The 18,372-nt window shown below is 37.6% G+C and overlaps 1 pseudogene; it reads left to right on the forward strand.

The window, feature by feature from the left end:
- Positions 1 to 4,674, forward strand: part of LOC131274716 (eukaryotic translation initiation factor 3 subunit E pseudogene) — a 37,364-nt pseudogene extending 32,690 nt beyond the window's left edge.
- The last annotated feature ends 13,698 nt before the right edge of the window (positions 4,675 to 18,372 follow it).

An 18,372-nucleotide genomic window follows, 5' to 3' on the forward strand; every position in this document is an offset into this window, starting at 1 on the left:
CTATCTGTTTGATTTCATATGTACTGTCTTCCACATCGTTAATTCTCTCCTCTGCTCTTCTAATCTGCTGCTATTTGCTGAGAGTGTATTTTTGATTTCTTGAACTGTGGTGTTCATCACAATCGTATCTGTTTTCTTTTTTGCATATGTCTGCCATTTCCTTTCCAAGTGATTTCTTCATATTGTTAATCTCTTCCTTTACTTCGTTAAGTTGGTCTCTAATATATATTTTGAGATCTTTAATTACTTGCCTGATGCTCTGCTCCCCTTCCAGGTTTTTAGTTTGTTCATTGGATTTGGCCATGTTTCCTGATTATTGTTTCGGTGTGTGTGTGTGTGTTGTTGTTTTGTTTTTTTTTTTGCTATCTGGTCATCATTTTATCTTGATGGGTTTAATCAGTTCCTTAATTTCTTTGTCTAGTCTTGGGGATTAATTAGTTGTTAGTGCCTAAGTGTTATGTCTTCTCTTTGTCACTTTGTTCTTCTTACTCTATTTTCTTGTTGCTGGCTAAGTTCACTTTGTAGGAGAATATTAGGGCCAGGGAAAGCAAAATGAGTAAGAGAAGAAAATGTATAAAGTAGTATTGGTAATAAATGTTAACAGAGCAACAATGTGAGATCTAGGAGAATGGATATTAGACTCATGTAAGTTGTGTAGAGTTATAGCAGTAAGTAGAGTACCTATAATGAGACAGTCAACTGAATATGGGGAAAATATAGTATGAATTAAAAGGCCAGTGTTTTCATGAGAGAGGGAAAGAGGAAAGAAAGACAATAATATCAAGAGTGGATAAAAGAAAACAGAACAAAGGTATCAGAAATAAAATGCCAGACAATTTGGGGGCCAAAGAAAGGTAGGTGGAATGTAAGAGACACAGTAGATGATGGAGGATAGCAAGATGGGGGGGAGGGGATAGTGTAGGTGGCCAAAATCAATACACACAGAAAAGAGGAAATGGAGGGAGAGGAAACACAGCAAGTGTGAAGTGCTCCCTGCAGTACCTATTATATAAAGAAAATAAAATAAAAAAAGAAGAAAAAGAGAGAAAAGGAAAAAAATGAGAAAAAGGGGGGGAACAAGCAAGAAAAAGAAAAAGAGAAAAAAAACTAAATAAATAAAAAAGGACCTTGGGGGATAAAATGGAGAAAAGACTGGGAGACAATGCAATATTAGCAACCATGACAAAAAAATAGAACCAACATTTCAATCTAGGAATCCTCTTTGCAGGATAATACACTTAGGGATCTGGCCTTCCCCCTTTCTCCTTTCCAAACTTCTCTCTCTCCCCAGGTAGCAGGAAAGCTGCTTGAGATGTCAGGTAGGAGATTCAAGTAGGTCCTTGTTGAACCAACTCAGCACAGAAGATCATAACTCTTTATTTCCAGTGTGAGAGCCCCTACACCTCACCAGAAACCCCAAATATGCTATTGGAAGCTTGGATAGCACCTCCTACTGTCCCTCCCCCTTAGGTGTGCTAGGGGAGGTCTAATTGATTTTCAGACTCCACCTTCTCCCAGACCAAGTTTCCTATCCCAGGACGTTTAGGTAAATTGAGCTTTCTCAGCAGATTCACCTCTCCTTTCTTCCCAGACTCTCCCCAAGTCAGCTGGTACACACCTCCAAGTTCAAGGAGAGAGAGAATAAACAACAACGCAAAACTCCAAGGGCTAGGGTAATCAAGGGCCTCAGATGGACCTTAGGGCTTTGTGGATTCAGGGATGGGAAGTCCGTGATATTGCAGACTCAAGGTGTGTGAGTCTCTGGAGTGTGGGCCACCAGGGTTTAGGGGACACAAACCTGGGAACCATGCATCCAATTAACACGGGGCCTGGGAGCACTGCAGCACAACAAAGCCTTCAGCGATCACAGCAGCCAAATTGCCAGCACTAGGAGGAGGTGTCCCACCACAACTTCTGGCCTCTGTGTCAGAAACCCAAAATTCCACTTCTTGCAAAAATCTCTTCCGTCACTGTCTCACTGAATTGACATCCAGACACCTCCCACCCTGCAAGCCCTGGAAACAGCCCGCTCAGGGCTTGGGAACACCCCAGCATAACAAAACCTTCAGGAATCCCTGCAGCCAGGTCGCTAGCCCCAGGGGGAAGGGTCCCACCCACAACCTCCGATCTCCGTGCAAGAGACCCAAAATTCTACCTCTTGCAAGGATCTCCTCTGTCACCATCCCACCAAATCAACATCCAAACACCTCCTGCCCTGAAAACACCTGAAACAGCCCAGTTCAGCAGGACTCTGACCCTAGTCAGCCACTTCTTTGCAGGAGAGATTATGAGGTGCACTCTCTCAGATGACATCTTGCCCCACCTCCTGGTAGTTTTCAAAGTCTGTCCCCTTTCCAAAAAAGGCAAGGATGCTTTAAATAATAAAATTTGTCCAAAGAAGTATATAGAAGAGAAATTTGAATATTTGTGGTAAGTTGCATGTTTTAAAAAATTGAATGAGTTCTGTGATAAAGCAAAATGTTTATTACAGAATTAAAAAGAGAAAAATGTTTGCTAAAACCTGAGTGGATATTGAAATTTCCAATGGTTTGCAGAAAAGGAATTTTATATTTCATGGTAAGATTTATTAGGTTTTTCTGTAAGATTTTTTAAAGAAATGTTTTATAGTCATGTAAAACTAAAATTTCAAAATTTACTGGGATTATTGGTCAGTTTTAGTATGGGATTTTTAAAAAGATTTATTTACCTTTAAGTATTTGGCCTAGAAGGTAAATTGTCTGTCTTATCACAATATTTTTTCAAATTTATGTTTTCTTTATCACGCCCCTCATTTAAAAAAACTAAGTTATGTCACATTTATATAACTATATCTTTAAAAGAACTATATTAACTCTCTTATTTTTCATATTACTTTTTAAAATCTTTTATCTTATCAGTTAAGGAGCTAAATATTGTTTCATCATGAACTATGACCTTATTTAGAGAGAGATTAAAAACAAAAACATTCATATGATATATATTAATGTAGCCATATAGTATATGTAAGCACTCATACGATATATATTACACAGTAGACTTAATTTTAAATTTAGCTAATGAATATTATTTTAATTTTCACTATGCAATCTCACTTACATAATCCAAAACTTGACTGTATTCTGTTGCCTATTAATAAAAACTATCTTTTGTCACCAAAGGAAATTAGTTTTTCACTCCCTAGCAGGTTTCTGATTTTTTTTTTTTTTGCTAGAAAAAGCTCCTGTGATTTCTTCTTCATCTATCTGAAACTTCATAAACCATTCACAGACAAAGAAGACTGGGAACTGGAAAACTACAAGGAGTGCAATTAAATCAGCCAAAGAGTACACCTTGACTACTCCCATCATGCACTTTTTGGATCAGCTTCTAGTCTTTCTGCTGCTTGAGTTTCTCTCTGTAAAGGAGATATATCATGAAAAAAAGAATTACTACAAGGGAAACTGAATCTTCTTAGTGATACCAACATGGTAGACTTTGCTATGGATGTTTACAAAAACCTTTGTTCTGATGATATTCCTCATGCTTTGAGAGAAAAAAGAACCATGGTTGTTGCACAACTGAAACAGCTTCAGGCAGAAACAGAACCAATTGTGAAGATGTTTGAAGATCCTGAAACTATTAGGCAAATGCAGTCAACCAGGGATGGTTGGATGCTGTAGGACTATCTGGCTGACAAACATGTTTTTAGGCAGGAATATTTAGACACACTCTACAGGTATGCAAAATTCCAGTATTAATGCGGGAAGTACTCAGGAGCAGCAGAGTATCTTTACTTTTTTAGAGTGTTGGCTCCAGCAACAGATAGAAATGCTTTGAGTTCACTCTGGGAGAAACTGGCCTCTGAAATCTTAATGCAGAATTGGGATATAGCCATGGAAGACTTTATATGATTAAAAGAGACCATAGATAATAATTCTGTGAGTTCTCCACTCCAGGCTCTTCAGTAGTGAACATGGCTTATTCACTGGTCTCTGTTTGTTTTCTTCAACCACCTCGAAGGCCGAGATAATATGACTGATCTCTTCCTTAACCAGCCACAGTATCTTAATGCAATCCAGACAATGTGTCCTCATATTCTCCGCTATATGACCACAGTTGTCATAACAAAGATGTTCAAAAATGCCGGCAGGTGCTAAAAGATCTAGTCAAAGTTATTCAAAAGGAGTCTTACACATATAAAGATCCAATTATAGAGTTTGTTGAATTCTTATATGTTAACTTTGATTTTGATGGGGCTCAGAAAAAGCTAAGAGAATGTGAATCAGTTCTTATGAAAGACTTCTTTTTGGTGGCTTGTCTTGAGGATTTCATTGAAAATGCTCACCTCTTCACATCTGAGACTTTTTGTCGCATCCCCCAGTGTACCAGCATTAACATGTTAGCAGATAAGCTGAACATGACTCCAGAGGAAGCTGAAATGTGGATTGTTAATTTGATTAGAAATGTGAAACTGGATGCCAAAACTGATTCTAAATTAGGTCATGTGGTTATGGGTAAAATGCAGTCTCACCCTATCAGCAAGTGATTGAAAAGACCAAAAGCCTTTCATTTAGAAGCCAGATGTTGGCAATGAATATTGAGAAGAAACTTAATCAGAATAGTAGGTCAGAAGCTCCTAACTGGGCAACACAGGACTCTGGCTTCCACTTAAGACGTGTTTACCAAAAAAGATGAAAAAACTATAAAGAAAGATGAAATAATAAAAGCATTATATAAAGTGTGACATTCATTTTAGAAAAAAAATAACATATTGGTTATAAATTTTGGAGAATTTGAATAAAATTGAATGTTTCATTAAAAAGTAAATAAATAAATCAGACAAAGCCAGCAACTGAGTTCACCCCCCCTCTGATGCCCACCTTGCAGACCACAGTTTGCAGGTGGACTCAGTCAATGACAACCCTGTCCCCACCAATGTTTGTCTAAATCAAATGAAAAACCTTGACTCCTTTGTTTGAGAAGGCAGACTTGAGGCTTTGTCTCCTAGCCTCCACAAACTTTAGAAAATGTTCCCTTGTATGGTCAATTTTAGTGTAGAAGTCAATCTTTTGCATTGGGTAAGGACCTAGAGAGCACGTGGTGTTCCCCTTCAATTTGACAATATTTAAACACTCCTGAATACTTTGACATTTTGCCTTCCCCCAAACTCCTTGATATCAAATTGTTTTGCACATCCCAGATGGCTCTTGGATAATCACCAATGATTGGTTCTTTTACCCTATAAAAAAGGAAATGTTAAATATACTTAGGTTTATTTGACATGTTGTCAGTTGTTTGGGAACTGTCAAATTAAAAGGGATTTTCTAATCTTGGTTAAATGTAAGTAAAACATTATTAATACAAATGTTTCAGAAACTATATTATTAAAATTTTGCCATCTACATTGTCAAATATATGTATTAGAACTGATAAGCTTGATATTAGAGATCAGTATAGCACTATTGACTATACTTTCAGTTACTTAAAAAATATTGCATGCCTCTAAATTGACCAAATATCATTTTCTGTTACACTGCTTCATTCTGGCACTTCTCTGAAAGTGCTTGCAATCAAGTACAGGTCAGACATTTTTATTCAGGAAAAAAAAAAAAACAATAACAGAAAACCCAAATACCTAAATGAGAAGCAAGGGTAGTTTAAAAATCATGTTTCACCTATCAATTATATAACGTTAGTAAAACTGAAAGGGTGGGACAAGGTCAAATACCTTGACCAACAGGTCCCTGTGAACATCTTCAACTGAACTTCATAGAGTCCCTACAGCCCTCAATGTTAAGCTTACCACAATTAAACCTTTTCATTGTTTATGAAAATCAGCCATTAAGTGTCCTTACTCCAAGATATGGCAGTCAACAGTGATGAAGAACATATTAAGTCTTCACTTGAATGCAGTGCTTGGCATATTCCCAGATGCCTAAAAACAGGAAGTGCTGCCAAATTAGTTGAGGCATCAGGTTATTTGGCCTAAGGACACATACAGTGCTTGAAAGAGCACCATGCTGCTGACCATCTAACCCCATGTAAAACCCAGCATATGTCAGGTGACTTCTTAAGAAACCATATTGCCCTCTCCTTCAAATATCCAAATCCTCCATAGTAATACTTTAAAGCCTGCAACTCTGTTACCCTTTCCTGAAGAAGGTGCACCCTCCTCAATGTTAAGAGGTTGTAGTTTCTCAGTTATCATCCCCAGGACCAGACTTACAGAAAAAAAATAAAAAACAAAACAAAACAAAAAAAAACACCACAACAAAACCAGTATTAAGTGGTGAAGCTGAAGAGATAAGTCATATACTGAGGCTCACAGTTGGACCTGAGAAGAAAGCAGAACAGCCTAGGCTGAAAGAGGAGGCCTGGTAAAAGGTAAATCCTATGCCTGGTGCCCACAGCAGAGCTCTAGGAGATGGTAGACTCTGGAGGGGAAGACAGGGTCCTCAGGAAAGATTGGAAACCATCTTCACCACTTGGTAGGAACTCTGAGAAAGCATCTCTGCTCATGCCTTGACTTGTACATTTCACAGCCCTGGAAATATAAGATTTTGCCCCCAATAAATTTCCCATTATTAGTACCAACCCATTTCTGGTACTTGTAACAGAAACCATGTGGCACACTAAGACTATTTCCAAATCATGGCAAAATACTCATGGATAATCTTTGATAACATAGTTCAAAACATCAAAATACATATATTTTTACATAATGTTTGTGTAACTGAAAGCCTCTTTAAAAATAAAAATATATATATACTGAAAAAAATCCCACAAAACACTCAGACATGTCAGGCTCATAAACCAGGCAAAATCATTAAGATATTTACCATATAAAAATTATCTCTCCCCTAACAGGATCATTTGAAAATTGGCAAGTGGACTTTATCAACTTCTACTTTCAATGACTTATAATTACATATGGGTCATGTTTTCCATGTTCTCTAAATGAGATAAGACCATCCCTTGTCCAAAAAAGGATGATACAGTGGAAGGAAGACATAAAATATTTTTTCCAACTTGGGACTTTGAACTCTGCAGTGACCTAGAACCTCACTTCACTGAATAAGTTAGAAAAAGTGTTTCCCATCTAGCAACACCTCCACTGTCCATTATATTGCCAATTTCTCAATTGCTGAGATCAACTCAGTGATAGACTGACTCAAAGGGAAGGCAATGCAAAACTTTACAAAATAAAGGACAGAAAGAAACACGAAAGAGGAATTAAAGATGGAACCAGGGAACTTATAGCTTTAGGAACTGAGAGACTTGACCCTAGTTTCCACATCATATTTATTAGGAACTCCAAAGCAGCTGTTCCTCATTGGCATGGCAACTTTTGCAATAATTGGGGGCAAGTGCAACAAATAGGGAACAGGTAAGCCAACTTTCCACATTTACTCCTTTTTGTTCTTGTAAAGCAACAAAGGCACATTCGTTGTTCTCTTGTTGCTTCATATCCTGAAGGGCTCGTTGTGTGCTTCTGAGGACTAAGCTCAAAAGAAACAAAGACAAACAAGCAACATTTCTCCCAGAATATCTCCTCCCCAACTTTTCCCCCAAGTCATAGGGTTTAGTGACTGTAGTCCATCAGCAATTCCAGTCATAGTTTAAGAAACAGGTAACAATTTCAAATCAGCATCCTGAATACTCAGTACAATACTTTTACAACTTGTTATACACTATTCTGTCCCAAACATCTCCATTTCTGATTTTATAAAACTATCCATTTTATTTTAAGACAAATTACTCCTTATACAATTTCAATTAGCATTCCCACAAACTTTTTATTTTCAATATTCACTTAACTTTTTACACCTTTCATTTTATCCTATGAAGAAAAAGAATTGATTTCAATTTTAAACAACTATTTTTTATGAAGAGACTTAGAGTAATTATATTAATCAAGACTTACATTTCTTATAGAGATCTCATTAACATTTTAAATTTAGGTAATAATATAAGTGCTTATTTAATTTTTGTGGCCATTTGAATAGAGCTTTTTCAGAATTTTTTAAATCAAATTATATCACTATCCAGAGGTATCAGAATATACACTGACAATGAACAATCACAAAAACAGTTAAACAGTTACAACATACACTGAAACAATTACTACACACACACTGACATGGAACAAAGACAAAAGCAGTTCCAAATCTACTAACCTAGAATTAATTTCTTCACTGATTTTAATTAGAAATTTTATATGATCTCAAGTTGCCCTATCTTCTGCCTTTTCTGTTTCTTTCTTCTAACATTCTTTTTGTTAGTTCTTCTTCTTGCTTTCTTTTATAATCCAACATTTCTTTTCCAGTTTTCCTCCTCTCAATTTCCCTCTTAATCTAGTTCTGTCTCCAAGCTATACTTGCTTTATGATGCTATGCTTGAACAAGTTCTGTAGTTTTGATACTTTGATGTAAAGCCATTCTAGTCCTCAGGATGAGACCCAGCCATGTAGTTTTCAGTGTCTGTCTCTCCATCTGTGTGACTGGAGGTTCTGGGTTCCACAGGAACTTTCATTGTCTCTTGGCATTCATAGTATGGCTTTATCCCACAAGCTGGTACCCAAACAGGACATTCTCCATTTCCTTGAGAAATACAAACAAACTCTCTTTCCCCAAGTTAACAGCTTCCCTGTCAACCATTCATTGGTCAATGAATCATTCCACCAAGTTAAAGCTTTTTCAGACAGTTTGGGTTTGAGTTTTAGAATTAGTTTGGAAATGCCTTTCAGCTGCTGTTCCTTCCAGGATTATTCCACAGTTAAGAAAATTAAGAGTGAATAATGCTTTGTGTAACTACACCTGTGTTGTCTCCCTGTCTCCCCTTTTAGTTTTCATAGCATGAGTTTAAAGGTTTGATTTGCTCACTCAACAATAGCCTGCCCTTGGGGTTATAAGGAAGTCTTGTAGTATGTGAAATACTCCAGGTAACTAGAAACTTTTTAAGGGAGACAATGGTTAAGCAGTAGCATTGTCTATTTTTAGAGACTCTGAGGAAGACCCATTACAGCAAAGCAAGCCAAAAGTGCTGTCTGTCAAGCAGTTTCTCTAGTCTGAGCTGTGGCCCAAATGAATCCTGAACAAGTATCTATAGAGACATGAATATAACATAATTTTCCAAAGGAGGAGATATGAGTTACATCAATTTGTCACAGTGAGTTAACAGTTAAACTATGAGGATTTACTCCAGGTTCTGGTTGTTTTGGATTGTTGAGAATTTGACAGGATGTACAAGTGCAAACAATGTCCTTAGCTTGTGTCCATGTTAAAGGAAAATAATTTCTGAGGCCAGCTGGATTCAGATGGGTTAAATTATGAAAATAAATAGCTTCTTGTAAAACAGGGGTAACTATTTTATTGGCTTCATCATTTCCCCTTACCAATGTTCTGGGTAAATTTAAATGTTACTGAATGTGAATAATAAGAAATTTACTATTTCTATTCCCATTTCTATTCCTAAATCCACCTGCCAATTTTCAAATGATCCAGTGAGGGGGCAGATAATTTTTATATGATAAATATCTATTTCTATTCCTAACTGAAACTTGTGAAAAAGTTTATAAAGAAATTGATTTAAATTGGGTTTGATAAAAGCTGTTTCATTTAATTGGGTTACTTGAATGATGTAACAGAATCTGAAAGAATGTTTATAGACTCTGGTATGTCCTGCAAAGCAGTAAGCACTGTTACTAATTCAGCCTGCTGAGCCAAGAATCCAGGAGTAGGAATTTTCTTAGTTTTATACACAGTACACCCAGCTGCACTATTTCCAGACCCATCAGTAAAGATTGTAGGGGCATCAGGTATTGGCTGAAATCTAGTTACGTTAGGTAAAAATCCATTAAGTGAATTATAATATATGATTTTTAGGGTAGAAATTATTTGTCCACTATAATCAGCAATAGCTATTTGCCATTGTAAGTGATTTTGTAGGCAAGCCTCAACTTCTTTGCATAAAAGCAGGAAATGATATGAGAAGGGTACTGTCTGTGAAGGGCACGAGTGCATTCATGGCCTTTAAGTATAACTGGGCCATAAAATCCACATAAGAAGATAAAGTTTTAACAATATATTAAGCAAAAACATCCATTCTACAATATGATCTTGCTGTATAAGAACTACCATGGAAGAGTGTAAAGAAGGTAAAATAAGCAATTGTAGTGGCTGTTGTGGATTAATGCACTCAACTTGGGCACTTTGAATTTTTCCTCTATGAGTTTGAATTCTTGTTCTGCTTCTTTCATCAACTCAGGGGCTGCTTAATTGAGGATCTCCTCATAAGAAGGAAAAAAGATTAGATAGTTCATATGTGTCAATGTCCATTTTGGGCCTCAGCCAGTTTATGTCTCCTAACAATTTTTGCAATTCATTCAAAGCTTTAATAGAGTCTCTACAAATCTGAACTTTTTGAGGCTTAATTGTAGTTTTATCAACTATAGTCCCGAGATAAGAAATGAAAATATATCTTAAACCCCAACATTAACTGCACCTCCAGCACATTAGCATGAAAATGTGATAGCCAGATCCTGAGCCTCAACAGACTCCAGCACCTACAATCTGATTTATTGGACTTACCACACTCAGCTAAGATGGAGGTGAAGAAGGACAACCACCACACCATGGAGCCTAGAGTGATTACAACTGAAAATGGGAGGATTGCATCCAGCATCCAGGTGGAATCTGAGCCTCCTCTTGACATAAAGGTGCAATGGACACAACCAATCCAGTGTCCACATAGAAGAGGTGGCATTGGATTGGAAAAAGTGGACATAATGGACAAAGGGTATGGGGAAAGGCAGGAAGAGATGAGAGGTGGAGGCGTCTTCGGGACATGGAGCTGCCCTGGATGGTGCTTCAGAGGTAATCACCAGACATTGTAAATCCTCACAGGGCCTACATGATGGAATAGAGGAGAGTATGGGCCATGATGTGAACCAATGTATATGAGGTGCAGAGGTGCCCAAAGATGTACTTACCAAATCCAATGGATGTGTCATGATGATGGGAACGAGTGTTGTTGGGGGGGGGAGAGGGGGGGTGGGGGGGTGGGGTTGAATGGGACCTCACATATATATTTTTAATGTAATATTATTACAAAGTCAATAAAAAATAAAAAAATTTAAAAAAAAATAAATAAATAAATATATAGGCCATGAGATCTACATAGTTTCAAAGCTGAGGTATGATTTTACCTCTAAGGTTGCTACAAAGTCTGAGGGAAACAGTCAATTTAATTCAGATCAATAAATATTTATTTTATTAGTATCTACTATGAGATGAGACAATCATTGTTCTAAGTAATAGGAATAAAGCATTAAAACAGAAAAAAGTCTTGGCTGTCATGGAGCAAGATAATTAGTTATATAATTCCTTTTGATAATGAGAAAAATAGCAATTCTTTAAGGGAAGAGATGTCTTCCCTGGTGTATAGCACTGAAAAATATTTCACTTGAAGTTTTAAATAAACAACATTGAATGATGCTATGAAAAAAAAAAAAAAAAAAGAAATGAAAATAACCTTTTGAAATTTTCAGGGGCAAGTTTTAATCCTGCTGCAGTTAAACTCTTTTCTAAGGCCTGCTATGGTAAAACTAAAGTCTGGGAAGAGGGAGCAGCACATAATATACCATCCATATAATGTATAATGTAACAGGAAGGAAAAGCCAATCTGACTGCATCTAAGGCTTTAGCTATAAAATTTTGACATATAGTGGAGCAATTAAGCATTCCTTGAGGAAGATATTTCCACTGAAACTGTTTCATAGGTTTTTTGTTATTGAAAGAATTTCTCACAGTCTTGGGTAGCCAAAGTTATTGTATAGAAACAATCCTTTAAATTAGTAACAAGTGGCTAGCTACTAGGGATCATAGCTGGTATAGGCAAAGCTGCTGCTGTGCACCCATAGGTTGAATGACTGCTGCATTTATAGGTCAGAGGTCTGTTAAAAGCCTCCATTTGCTGGACTTTTTCTTAATAGGAAACACGGAGAGTTCCAAGAACTAAAAAATTCTTCAATATGACCCTTGTCTAATTGTTCCTTAACTAATTTATGAAGTGACTCCAATTTGTCTTGAGTTAATGGCTGCTGTTCAACCCAAACCAGAGAAGTAGTAGTCCACTTGAGAAGAATGGGTTTGGGTGGTCAAAGGAGGCTAGATTGAGCAGTGACCATTATGGAAAAGGTGAGTATCCAAATCCTTCACAATTACCATGAGCTGTGGTATCTATTGGTTTAATAATTCTCTGGTCATCCTTACCCAACCCTAATTCTAGAACTTGTCCTTATTTCCTCATTAATTGTTGACTTTGTTTACTATATTGGCCATCCTGGGGAATATAAATTTCAGCCTGCCATCGTTCTAATAGACCATGCCCCCAAAGTCTGCAACATACAGCTTCAGGGTGACAGGTTGCCCATCAGGTTCCAGACACTGAAATATCTGCTTGCTTTGTTTCAAACCTCTGGGAACGCCAAGTCCCACAACACAAATAGATGAATCTTGTAATGGCCAAGTAGGGTCAGTGGTTAGAACTAATAATAGAAATGTCAGCTCCAGTATCAATAAGTCCTTTAAACAGTTTGTTCTGAATGGTTACTTCACAAACAGGATGAGATTCTAAAATTTTTTCAGTTAAGAATATTCTTGTCATTCCTGTACTTCCAAAACTATCTTTCCCTTGAACTTTCTTATGAGTTCCTATAGAAATGTAAGGGAGTAACAACAATTGTGCTATGCTATCCCCAATATCAGCTTTCCAAGGAACTGAGGTGGACATGATAACCTGAATATGTCCTTGATAGTCACAATCAGTTACTCCTGTGTGTACTCTAACTCCCTGTGAAGTAAGACTGCTTCTCCCAAGGAAAAGTCTGACCATGTCAATTGGTAAATGTCCCTTTATTCCAGTTTTTGCACAGACTGGGGTATCCCTGGAAGCAAGATAATAGGTCAGTCACAGAGATATCTATGGCTGCACTTCCTGCTGTGGTGGGAGATAAGTCTAGGACACTGCAGAGTGTTGGAGAGTGCTGAGGTTGCTCTGTTCAACCAGGAAAGCCCCCTTTTACAGTGGGGCTGGGAGCAGACCCATTGGAAGTTTCCTGATAGGTGGGTGCCATTCTTATGGTATTTAGACCAACATAAGTTACACCAATGGTTTCCACTATCACAGCAGGGACACAGCTTATATCATTTTGTTACTGGGTTTTATCTAGGTTCTTGGCTATGCTGCAGAAATGAATTTCAAGAGCACACTGGGTGAGTTAGACCAGTAATTTATTTAGGTAGGGAGGGAACAGAAATGGGAGAAAATAAAAGAGCAGAGGTCCTAGGTAGAGAGGAAGGGGGTGAAAAGGGATAAAGAGGGCTTATTTACAAGCTACAATTCCCCATTATAGATTATAAATCCCCAGGTTTACTTGCATGACCACATGGTAGAGGAAAAATAGCAAGGGCAGCACACAGAGTTCAGGAAATAGGTCCAGAGGCAGGAGAGCAGGGCAAGAGCCCATGCTCAGGCCTGTGCCTGGCTTTTAAATTGTTAATTATTCCTCCCCTTTGCTAATGTCCAGAGAAGAGTTCCAGCTGTTTGCTGTTTTGATTGATTACTCCACCCATCAATCCCCTAGTGAGGACCCAATGATAAAGTCCCTAGGGAACATCCAGGCCTTTTTCTTGTTCCCAGGAAGAAGTCTTTGTTCTCGATAGTAGAATCCTGGGGGTGGGGTTTTCCAGCAGCCATCTTGGGGGTTACTGATATCCACATTAACTGTCTGCCAGGTTCTGGATCCATCTATCAACTCCCTATCTTATTAACTTATTAATTCCCCCCTCAGAGAGTTTTACACCTTTAATCTTATAGGGGTGCAGAAGGAAGATGATCTTCTGTAGCTACTTCCTGCTGGTTAGGGGCTGAAGACTCTGCCTGACAAGGTGTAGAACTCTGCTATTCTAATTGGAGAAAGATGGATCTGGCATCCTGTATGAAGTGGGATGAAGTCCTCATATGGCTAACAAGATATTGATTCTGGAAGAAATAAATTTAATTAGAATTTTGAGAATATATGGTTCCACTAAGAGGACACTGGACCACAGGAGTAGAAAAGGCCAGGTATTTATAAAGGCTGCATTTTCCTGACATTGGTGGGTTTTATTTTGCAGGTTTTGAACACTGTTTAGGACTGTTTTAGAGTAATTTATATAGAGATGGCATTTTTCCTTAAGGAAAGGACATACTCTTCCCTGTACTGCAGTTAGCATCTCAAGTGCCTGTAATTTTGCATCTCTGCAGCAGTAAGAGAGTCTTCTTGCTGTTTTAGAACTTTTAAGGCATGGCTGGTTTCATCTGTGCTGTTAGTTTTAGGGAGTAATTGAAATAGATAGTGGGTTAGGTATAGATTGTCAATCCCAATTTTTGATGATTGTGGTTATGCTTATAACAGCTAAGAGGGGGATGAGAAGGGATATTGCCTTTTTAAAAAAGAAAACAGACATGGGTTTTTTTAAGGCAATGTTTGGTTTGTTTTCCTTCCAGCAATAGGCATTTGGGCTAGAGTTCAAGAGAACAGCTGACTTTGACACAGACACTTCTTAGCTTTTTATCTTGAAGAGGTATTTCAGGTTGTCCAATGACTGACATTTGTACATCCAATCAGGTGCTTTTGGTGAGCTGGCACTTTCTTGGGCAGCTGGTTTTATTTAGGATTAGTGCATCAAGTTGGAAATTCCTTTAGTAGCTGTAGGACTAATCAGAACTACAAGGGGAAAGTTTCTTACATACTGATGATGCTTGTTGTTTTTCTGTGTTTTGTTTTTGTTTTTGTTTTTTGTCAAGTTGTGATCAGAACCTGATTTTTAGGTCCTGGAAAGATTGCCCATGGACCATCTCAAAGGGGCTAGGCTGAAGTGGGTTCTAGCCTTCTCATTTGCTGTTTCCCTTCTTGTGGGAAAACACTTAGATCTGGTTGAATGGCATGTGGGCCTGCCAGTCTTTCCCAGGGTATGATGCCCACATCTCGACAGCCTCCCATTGTCTGAGTTATTAACTGACAGGTGTTGGAATAAGGGGTATGAGGGAGACCTGAGTTTGTGCTGCTGCTTTAGCAGCTGCATCAGCTTGAGCATTTCCCTTGCTATAGCAGTGTTTGCTTTCTGATACCCTGAACAATGCATAACTGCTGTCTCTTGAGGTGACAGCACAGCCTCTAACAAATCTAGGATTTCTTGCCTATGCTTAATAGGTGACCCACTCTTAGTAAGCAAGTCTCATTCTTGCCACACAGCTGAGTGAGCATTAAGGACAAGGAAAGCTTACTTAGAGTCTGTATAAATATTAGCCTGTTTCCCAGCTGCTAGTTTTAAACTTTGGGTAAGGGCAATTAGCTCTGCTGTCTGGGCTGAAGTTCCAGGGGGAAGAGCTTTGGCTTCTATGGTTTCAAACTGAGAAACCCTGCATAGCCTGCCTTTTTAATTCCTTCCTTAATAAAACTGCTTCCATCTGTGAACTGTTCATTGTCTGGGTTCACAAGAGGCTCATCTTTTAAATCTGGCCTGCCTGAGTAGTTTTGATTAAGAATTTTGAGGCAGGAGTGAAGAAGGGGTTCCTTAGGATCTGACTTTGGGCCCTATACTGGTAATAGCATGGTTGGGTTAAGACACAGTCTTATTTGCACTTCAGGGGTCTCTAGCAATTGAGCTTGGTATTTAACTAACCAGCTACCTGTGAGCCACTGATGGCCTCTGGCCTCAAGCACATCCTTTACCTGGTGTGGGGAGAAAACTGAGAGGTTAGTTTGGTGGCTTTCTCAATTAAAAGGATTGTTGGCCCCACTGCTATCAGGCAAGGTGGCCATTCCTTTATTTTACAGACATGTTCATTAACTACTCAGAAAATGAAGTTTACTTTTAACATGTTCAATATTCTTCTGTACATGATCTAATAGAAAAGATAACACTATAATCATCAGGCATATATTTAGAACAGGATAAAGGTACAGTACTTAATACTAATTAATGTACTAAATGCATAAGTTTCTTTTTGAGCTGCAATTAATAGATTCAAGTTTCAGGTTTGTAATACCTTACATGTTCTCTCTCCATGGGAGCAGGCCATAATGCCACTTTGCATTTAAGTTCTACTTGGTATGTCTTTCACACAGTAAGCAAGTTGCAGCATTGTTGATCCTAGAGAGAAGCTAAGAAGATAGTTTCCAGTATTTTATCAGACTGGTGCATAGTGCTCTTTGGCACTATGAAACAGTGCCAGTCTGGAGGCAATATCTATTGTACATTTGGCTGTACCAAGCCATCATTGAAAGTGTCAGGAGTTTGAAACTACAACAAAGTTTCCATCAACTTCAAGAGTACAACCAGAGACATAGTAGATACTTTTATTGTTTCAGGGGTCAGTGACCAGCCTAGCAAACAACTCAAATGGAGAGGCAACCTGCAATTTATTCAAGGCCTGGTTTGAATGCACAAGGGAGTTTGACAATACTGAAGTCTACCTCTTGATTTTTATATACATTTTAAACATTTCCAATGCAATGTGTTACATATCAAATGATTTGCTTACTACTACCATGCTTACTTTAGCATGCTACTACTTTGCTTATTTTTACCATGAAGACATTAGCAGGAATTTTACTTTAGCAGTAGAGGCAAAATTATTTTTTTCATTTTTAAAATGAAAATTGAAGATTCCCAATGGAATCAAGGTAACTTTTTATTACCACTACTTTAATATGAACATTGAATTGGCTTTCAGAAATGTTTCATTGCTACGATGTTACTTTTTGCCATTACTATCAATCTAGGTTTCTAGTTGGAATATGCTTTTACAAACTCTTTATATTTGACCACAACAATATACTGGCTAATTTATCTTAGATTACAATGAGCAAATAATGGAATTTACTTCATGCATTTAAGAGAGGGCAGCCCTACATTTCTTTAACTTAATTTCATTAGATATGAACTTAGATTTTTCATCATTTGTTAATTTGATATTATTATCCTGATGTATAAAGTTATACACTGAGCAAATAGGCAGATATGAAATACAACTTACTTAAAACTTTCATTTTTTACAAAACAAGTTTTACTGTAAAACATTTGCAAGATCTCTTGGAAGGTTTTTCTTTAATTTGCATTATGACCATGCAGTTTTACACAAGAATTTTGTTTCTTAACCAATGGCTTATAACTATAATGTCCCCAGTGCTTTAATACAATTTTCCTTAGTTTCAGAACTTTATATTTACTTTGACTTTAGCAGACTTTGGATGAGCAAGACTATGTGTATTCACTGAGGCTATCAAAGCCTCAGGGAACCTGGTTTCACTCATGAATTGCCACTTTTAGGAATCCCAACAGTCAGGGCAGGAAGCCTTCTTCACTTCCCAGTCTTCAGAGATAACAAGACTCCAGTGGCCAGTGGACTGGGAGAGTGGATGCTCAACCCTGAGGATCAAGAACTCCACCAGGCAGCAATTTAGCTTATACCTGGAGCCATAAGAGAAAGCAGGGTTACTAACACCAATAGGACAAGAGACAGGAATGTCTCATGTTTGCTTTCCCCTGAGCTATAGGAGCAGAAGCTGTTATGAAATAACTATGAGCAAAGATAAGGGGTGAGGCTAGTCATAAAGTGACCATAAATGAAGGTAAGGTCAGTGGAGAATTTACACTTACAATAATAGGTTCAGGCTAAATCGACCCAGTTATAATTTCCATTATTATCCTTCTGCTGTTTTATAATATAAATGCATCTATAAATGATCTTAACTCTTAGTTACAGTTTCAGGAAGTTTTTACCTTAAGGTGAATTGTATACCTTCATTAACTAAGCCACAAGAAATTTATTAGTAAGAACTTTGTGAAATTTCTTTGCTTTTCTCACAATTGAATTAATATCACTTGTGATTTATACATTAAATCCACTAGCAAGACAGTATTGACCCCCAAAGACTTATTCTCAAGTTACCTTTTACCATTACTCAATTTGTAACAGGTGACCCCCAAATTTGATTTCCTAGGCACAAACTGACAAAGTTAAACACAGATTTCAAAGTTGAACACAAAGTTATGCACAAATTAAAGCAGAAGAGAGAATTTTATACCTTTAGCATTTCAAGGGCCTCTTTGACCTTAATTGATGGCACATGAAGTTTCTTTTGTTTTGATCACTATTCACACCTTTTATAGGCACAACTGAGTTTAAACTGAGAAGTTTGAAGTTTATTTCCTCATTTCTTTAAGGAGACTTGACATGAGGTTTCTGGGCCTCAGATTTATCTCTTCTCATTTTTTACCCTTGTTTAATTGGAATTCAGGGTTCTATACAGTGACTGCTCTTGACTATACTTTGGCCATGTGG

Source organism: Dasypus novemcinctus, chromosome 20 (assembly GCF_030445035.2).
Source record: "Dasypus novemcinctus isolate mDasNov1 chromosome 20, mDasNov1.1.hap2, whole genome shotgun sequence".
Taxonomy (NCBI): Eukaryota; Metazoa; Chordata; class Mammalia; order Cingulata; family Dasypodidae; genus Dasypus; species Dasypus novemcinctus.